Source organism: Palaemon carinicauda, chromosome 18 (genome assembly GCF_036898095.1).
Source record: "Palaemon carinicauda isolate YSFRI2023 chromosome 18, ASM3689809v2, whole genome shotgun sequence".
Lineage (NCBI taxonomy): Eukaryota > Metazoa > Arthropoda > Malacostraca > Decapoda > Palaemonidae > Palaemon > Palaemon carinicauda.
In genome coordinates, this window is record NC_090742.1 from 76,071,120 (window position 1) to 76,080,046 (window position 8,927).

The window sequence follows — 8,927 nt, forward strand, 5'->3', positions numbered from 1 at the left end:
CACACGCACATCTCTCTCTCTCTCTCTCTCTCTCTCTCTCTCTCTCTCTCTCTATCCAATGTACACATAATTTTGATGTCTTTGTAGATACCATATATATATATATATATATATATTGGGATATTGAAATTCAATCTGCACAGAAATAAAGATTCAACACCGAGTCGTAACATACATTATAAAAAAAATTGTTAATAATTAAACACGGTGTTTATGTAAAGCTTTATGAGAGAGAGAGAGAGAGAGAGAGAGAGAGAGAGAGAGAGAGACTTAAACTGTTACCCATCAAAGTACGAAGCCCCCTAAGAGAAAGGATCCTGAATATGTTTGTACAAAAGATCAATAAACTTGTCCAGGAAATAAAAAAATGAATTCCTGTGTGTGATATAGCGACTCACTGCCTAACGTCGAGTAGCGTACGACATCCAAAACATGTCCCCGAATTAAAAAGGGATTCACAATACACAGGAGAAGCGACACGCCTTAGCGCCGATGCCTGCTATTGTCACAATGCTCACATGTATAAGCATACGATCACACACACACACACACACAGACTCACAAAAAACGTTTAGGGAGGTCTAAAAAAAAAGAATGAAGCACCATTTTAATATTTCAGTTGCCGCTCGAAAACTTTCATAACAAAAGGATTAAAAAGGACGGCGAAAGGTAATAATAACAATGGAAAGAGGCTGTAAAACAAAACAGTTGGTGGCAGAGGTAATTCCTATTCCTAGGGCTGGGTTGGATGAGGTGCGGGGGGGGGGGGTTTAGGGAAGAGGGAAGTTGGGGGGTTAGAGTGGAGGGAGAAGAGGAGATAGAAGGAGGGAGGGAGGGAGGGGGGGGGGTGAGTTGTTGTTTGGACTAATACCATACATTTAAATGAGTAAAACTGGGAAAGGTGAGAGCGCCGGAAACCGAGGTCATTAGAGTCTTAGACAATGATCCATTTATCTTGGACGAGTGCAAATACGGAAAACATTCGAAGCTATAATGGCCAATTCAGCTGGGGGGAGAGGGGGGGGGGGGCAGCTAGAGGCTCTTTTCACATTCTCTTTATTTCGGCATTTCTTCTGGGGGAAGTGCCGGAGATAAAGAGGAAATAAGATAGCAATTGGTAATTTTTGCTTTCCTGCGTCTTAGTTGCAATATTCTTGTTGAGCTACCTGGAGATTATAAGTGGTTTGCTTATTCGTCTTAATCTCAATCTCTCTCTCTCTCTCTCTCTCTCTCTCTCTCTCTCTCTCTCTCTTTGTACATCATTTCTATTTGTCTTGTTAGAACTGATTTATCAGGTCTAAGCTCTGTCTTCGGAAGGAGGAAAAGTCATCAACATGTTTTCTCAAACCAGATATTTATATTCCATATAGGTGCAAATGAAATTGCTTTTATTTATTTATGATCGAGTACGAGATGGAATTAATCAAGAAAGCAAATGATTACACCTAAAATTACATACTTATATGAACTCCCACGCGTACACAAACAATATATATATATATATATATATGTGTGTGTGTGTGTGTGTGTGTGTGTGTGTGCTGTATACTTATATGTATATATGCTAAATATATATATATATATATATATATATATAACTATCCTAAAACTATAAAATAAACAACCTTCCTTTATTGTGGTGGCTCCAGATAACCCACCGGAAAAGCTGAACCACAATACTTTAGTCCTCTGGAAGCAATCCGGATACCCATCCTCTAAATATCGCTTGTTTACAAAAAGAAGGGCGCTTGCATTCTAGCCATCTATCAATCAGTATAGTCCCAGTAAACAATAACAAACTTGGAAATTTATTGATCTAAGCGTACACTGCAGCCATGATCTATAGGAGATAACGTATGGGAATAAATATAACATAAACTATGGAAGTCATGTGACAGTCGTTTAGCGAATGGTTTATGGTTCAGCCCAAAATCCACGGCACCGATTGTTTCGATACGAAGCTCAGTGAGGGGAAAATATATCGAATCTACTGTAGAGACCTTAAGGAAATATGGTCATTGTAGGAAATATTTCCTTGAGTTGTTGTTTTTAGTGATAAGTATAACTATTAATGTATGATAAATAGCTTCAGAATGTCCAAGAAATGTATGTTTAGATTGTGCGCTGGTAAATCTTCATCCCTTTATCAAACACCAAAATATACGAGAAATGTATGTTTATATTGTGTGCTGGTAAATCTTCATCCCTTTACTAACCACCAAAATATCCGAGAAATGTATGCTTAGATTGTGTGCTGGTAAATCTTCATACCTTTATTAATCAACAAAATATCCGAGAAATGTATGTTTAGATCGTGAGCTGGTAAATCTTCATCCCTTTATTAACCACCAAAATATCCAAGAAATGTATGTTTAAATTGTGTGCTGGTAAATCTTCATACCTTTATTAACCACCAAAATATCCAAGAAATGTATGTTTAAATTGTGTGCTGGTAAATCTTCATCCCTTAATTAACCACCAAAATATCCAAGAAATGTATGTTTAAATTGTGTGCTGGTAAATCTCCATACCTTTATTAACCACCAATATATCCAAGAAATGTATGTTTAGATCGTGAGCTGGTAAATCTTCATCCCTTTACTAACCACCAAAATATCCAAGAAATGTATGCTTAGATTGTGTGCTGGTAAATCTTCATACCTTTACTAACCACCAAAATATCCAAGAAATGTATGCTTAGATTGTGTGCTGGTAAATCTTCATACCTTTATTAATCAACAAAATATCCGAGAAATGTATGTTTAGATCGTGAGCTGGTAAATCTTCATCCCTTTATTAACCACCAAAATATCCAAGAAATGTATGTTTAAATTGTGTGCTGGTAAATCTTCATACCTTTATTAACCACCAAAATATCCAAGAAATGTATGTTTAGATCGTGAGCTGGTAAATCTTCATCCCTTTACTAACCACCAAAATATCCAAGAAATGTATGCTTAGATTGTGTGCTGGTAAATCTTCATCCCTTTACTAACCACCAAAATAATCCGAGAAATGTATGCTTAGATTGTGTGCTGGTAAATCTCCATACCTTTATTAACCACCAAAATATCCAAGAAATGTATGTTTAGATCGTGAGCTGGTAAATCTTCATCCCTTTATTAACCACCAAAATATCCAAGAAATGTATGTTTAAATTGTGTGCTGGTAAATCTTCATACCTTTATTAACCACCAAAATATCCAAGAAATGTATGTTTAAATTGTGTGCTGGTAAATCTTCATACCTTTATTAACCACCAAAATATCCAAGAAATGTATGTTTAGATCGTGAGCTGGTAAATCTTCATCCCTTTATTAACCACCAAAATATCCAAGAAATGTATGTTTAAATTGTGTGCTGGCAAATCTTCATCCCTTTGTCAACCACCAGAATATCAAAGAAATATATGTTTAGATTGTGTGCTGGTGAATCCTCGTCCCACTATCAACCACCAGAATATCAAAGAAATATATGTTTAGACTGCTGGTAAATCTTCATCCCTTTATCAACCACCAGAATATCGAAGAAATGTATGTTTAGTCTTGAGGAGTAAATTACTGAAGGTTGAAAAATTTCATAACGGAGAGCATTGAAAAGTAAGTTATGAGTGGTAAAATTATAAACCTCTCAAGGCTATATGTCAAGTTGATGTTGCTAAATGGAGTGAAAAAAACTCATTAATATTTGTAATTGAAAAGCAGTGCAAACTTAAATATGTACAGATTTGCTGTAAACAAATTTGATAAAAAAAGGTCCTCGTATGAAGTGTACTTTAGGTTCACCCCTGAATCTGATACGGATAAATATGGCAGCGGTTATTTTGTATTTAACGTAGAGACGTAGGATACGCAATTGAAAAATAACCCATTCGCAAAGTCACAAAGTCACATACAAAAATAAAATTATATATGTATATATATAAAATAAACAAACAAACACATACACACATATATATATAGATATAGATATATATATATATAAATATATATATATATATATATATATATATAAATATATATATATATATATATATATATATATACATATATATATATATATAGAGAGAGAGAGAGAGAGAGAGAGAGAGAGAGAGAGAGAGTACTGTAACAATTCTAGTCAGCACATATGTTTCAGCAATGAGACAGCCCTCTTCAGAAGAACAAAGCGACTGTAAATTAGATATTATTATGCAAATTTTAATCAGTCTTTCTCGGAAATGGGGAAAAAATAAACATACGGGAAAGATCCGCGTCTAAGTTACGTTCATTACCCTAATTTGATTATCACAAGGTAACGTAAGAGATATTCTTCTTCTTCTAATATTAGAAGTTTTGGTACGAGGTGTGTTACACCACTTGTTAATGGGTGCATTTTATGAATTTGTATAAGCACGTTCAGTCGTTTGTGCGTACGCATAGTCGCTTGTGCGCGCGCATGTGAATGCTCAAGAGATATGCGCAAGGAGGTTGTGACACGCGTTACCAACATTAGCTTTTCTCTTATTGAAGGAAAATTTTTGGGAAAAACATTGTCTTTCTGTAATGTTGTAGCAGAAATGTTTTCCTAATATTTCACCGATAGTGTAAGCGATGCGTTAATGGACGGCTAAATAATTAGATAGATAAGCACACACACCAATTCTCACCAGGGTATGACTACACTCTCTCCCCTTAATAGGAACAGAGAGAACTGGGCGTGACAATAAATTTATATATATATATATATATATATATACAGACACTTGCTCTATATTATGTATGGGGAATCAGATTCCACATATAAATGTATATATATACATATATATATATATATATATATACATATATATATATATATATATATAACTAATTTATATAACCAGACACACATGCTCCTCATTAAATAGAGGATATCATATATTTATATATAGCAAGACACTTGCTCTTTATTATATCGGGGAGATGATCGCCCAGAATGCAACATCACAAGAAAAAAAAAAAAAAAAAAAAAAAAAAAAGAGGAGGTACTTTTTTCAAACGAATCACAGCATTAGACCTGATATAGATTTCACATTCAGCCACATTTTACATTCTCTCCATTGGAGGTGCTATTATATGGACGGTTCTTTCTCTAAACAATCTTTCAGTCCGACACTATCGAACAAAACCCTCGGATTTTAATGGAGAAACTTATTCTCATTCCATTACTGGAGAAAATCAATTTACGCAAAGCGTACACGACTTTACATTCGCCCAAAAAAGTGCTAATACAATCTTTGGCTATTTAATAGTTTGTGCAATTGCTTTTATTAGGACTCTCTCTCTCTCTCTCTCTCTCTCTCTCTCTCTCTATCCTCCTTCGTGTGTGCGTGTATATATATATATATATATATATACATATATATATGTGTGTGTGCGCGCGCGCGCACGTGTGTGTGTTATACACACACATACAGACAATATATTTGGAAATATGCTGTTAATGTTTTAGGGGACAACACTAAAATATTGAATGATCATTATAATGGTATTATATATATATATATATATATGTATATATATATATATATATATATTTATATATATATACAGTATATATTTATATATATATGTATATATATATATATATATATATGTATACAGTATATATAAATCCTATCTTCATTGTCTCTCTCTCTCTCTCTCTCTCTCTCTCTCTCCTCTATTGGAATCCCATCCATCCCAACCATTGAGAATGGAGTGTTGTTGGGGAAGGGGAAGAGTAGAGGGGGGGGTGGGGGTTTACGAGAGGGGAAGGACGTGTCCATATCCCTTCGATTGTAGAAATTCTCTTTGGTGGGGAATAACCAAAGCGCTGCCCCTCCCATTTGTTATTCAGTTCATTAAAACTTTTTGAACAGCATTGCACAATATGAACGGTTTGCAGTTCACTCTGAAACCGTTACGGTTGAGAATTTTTTTTTGTAATGGGTGCTTTTATTATCCATTTTTCTACGGAATCATTTTATGGTCCACACACATACAGACATATACATATACATATACATACAGTATACACAAAAAGGAGAGAAGAGAAAACACAGACACAGATACACACACACACACACACATATATATATATATATATATACACATACACATAAGAGAATAGAAAACACACACTCTCTCTCTCACATTATGTATATGTTTATATATATATATATATATATAGAGAGAGAGAGAGAGAGAGAGAGAGAGAGAGAGAGAGAGCCATTAGACTGTACATATACTTACATTAAAAAACATAAATATAGACCTAATCAAATATCTTAATATTATAATGGAACTCTACCCCTTTAAACTAACTAAATTAGCATATCACAAGGAAACCTAATGAGCCTTCCTCTCTCTCTCTCTCTCTCTCTCTCTCTCTCTCTGTCAGTCAGTTTCTGTGTCTGGTAAACTCTCTCTCTCTCTCTCTCTCTCTCTCTCTCTCCTTCCTGAAGAAGAGTCTAAAAGCGTCCTGCCTCGCAAGTAGTCTCCTCCATCATCGTCAGAATTCTCGGAGTAATGAAGCCTTAGTTGGATTCAATGCACCGACGGCACGAGGACACTTACCGGGGGCCTTCAGCCTTGCCCCGTTTTAAGGAGACAAATGAAAGAAAAAGAAAATAAAAGAAAAAGGGAGGCAGCGAACGGAAAGAAAATAATCAGAATGGCCCTAGAGAAGCTGAAAGGCTGAAATAACTCTTCACGGAATCCGGAGAATGGAGAGGTTATCGGAATCGTTCTCTCTTTCTCATTCTCTACACACACACACACACACACACACACACATATATATATATATGTATATATATATATACATAGAGAGAGAGAGAGAGAGAGAGAGAGAGAGAGAGAGAGAGAGTGTGTGTGTGTGTATTTATGCATGTATGTATATGAATATCTAGGTGACTGACTGAAATTTTATATATATATATATATATATATGCATACATACATACATGCATACACAGACACGACCATGGATTGAGATTCATATTTTTTTCCATTTACGAGAGAGAGAGAGAGAGAGAGAGAGAGAGAGAGAGAGAGAAATGTGCAGAAATGGAACTTTTGTGTTCGGGTCCATCTTGAAAAGGTCCTCAGCGTAAGGAAAAGGCCAAAGACAGCTTCTCCTCATGTAGTCTGACGAAGCCGTGGTAACAATGCAATTTTAGTGCATCGCCAAATGGCTCTCCAGGATCACAATTACTCCTCCATGTTGATGAGAGGAGCCGAGAGAGAGGGGAGGCTGAACCTTGCAACCTTTGTAATCCTAAATGTTGATGCGAAATGGAATTACACACTTTTTTTCCGTCTTTAGAATTTTTTTTCCCCTCGTTATATCTAGAATATATTAATGTTGTTTGTACCACTTTTTTATATTTTGTAAGTGACCTCTCAAGGATATCATTGTTATTTCTTCCTCCTTTCGTGTGTGTAATTTTTAAGTGACTTCTAGAAGATACTATTGTCGTTTCTTCCTCCTTTTTTATATTTTTTGTAAGTGACTTCTCCAGGATATTATTGTTTCTACATCCTTTTTTTGTGTATTTTTTAAAGGACTTTAAGGATATTGTTGTTGTTTCTTCCTCCGTTTTCGTGTATTTTGTGAGTTCTCAAAGATATTTTTGTTGTTTTTTCCATATTTTTGTGTGATTTTGTAAGTGATTTCTTGAGGATATTGTTGTAGTTTCTTCCTCCTTTTTTTTTTGTGTATTTTCTAACCTACTTCTCGAGGATTTTGATAATCTAAATGACATTCTATGTTGTATTGCCTACACAAAAAATTTCTAAAAAAATAAATTTCCTCGGACTCTTGCCATATTTTAGATGGCTGACAATCTTATTGATCATATTTCTTTACATGTCAGCAATAATCGCCTTGAAAATATTTATTTCTATATGTTTTTCTTTATTGCTGGGACCTTAAAGATTTTAAAGTTATATTTTCTTGAAAATATTTATTTCTATATGTTTTTCTTTATTGCTGGGACCTTAAAGATTTTAAAGTTATATTTTCTTGAAAATATTTATTTCTATATGTTTTTCTTTATTGCTGGGGACCTTAAAGATTTTAAAGTTATATTTTCTTGAAAAAATTATTTATATATGTTTTTCTTTATTACTGTGGACCTTAAAGATTTTTGAGTTACATTTTCTTGAAAATATTTATTTCTATATGTTTTTCTTTATTGCTGGGGACATTAAAGATTTTAAAGTTTTATTTTCTTGAAAATATTTATTTCTATATGTTTTTCAGTATTGCTGGGGACCTTAAAGATTTTAAAGTTACATTTTCTTGAAAATATTTATTTCTATATGTTTTTTCAATACTGCTGGGGACCTTAAAGATATTTAAGTTACCTTTTCGTGTGTGAGATTCGAACACGAGTATTAGAAAACATCACTATTTGGTTAAGTGTGAAAGCTGTTGATTGCTGAACATAGAAACAGAGTTAAATTGTGATACAGAGTGATGATTTGAAAAATGGTGATTTCTATCTTAATCTAAATTTTGTTTATGGCTTGAACAAATCTTCAAAGGCCTCGAAATTATATAAAATACCGAAAAGAACATACTGTATAATTTTTTTTAATTGATGCAACTGATGAGTTATAAAATATCTCTGTCAGCAGATGGATATTAGGTGATAGAGAATTAATCTTCAATAAAGACATTCTGAGAAGGAATCCTTAATAAAGAAAGAATGAAGAAAGACACAAGAACTGTTCAATAAAGACTGAAAAAGATTCTTCAAAGAAGACTGAAAATTATTATTCAATAAAAAAAGTCTGAAAAGGATTCTACAATGAAGAAAGACTGAGAAGGGCTCTTCTATAAAGCTGGTCTGAGTAAGTCTTTTCAATAGACGAAGACTGAAAATAAGTCTTCTATTATGAAAACTTCCATAGAGGAAG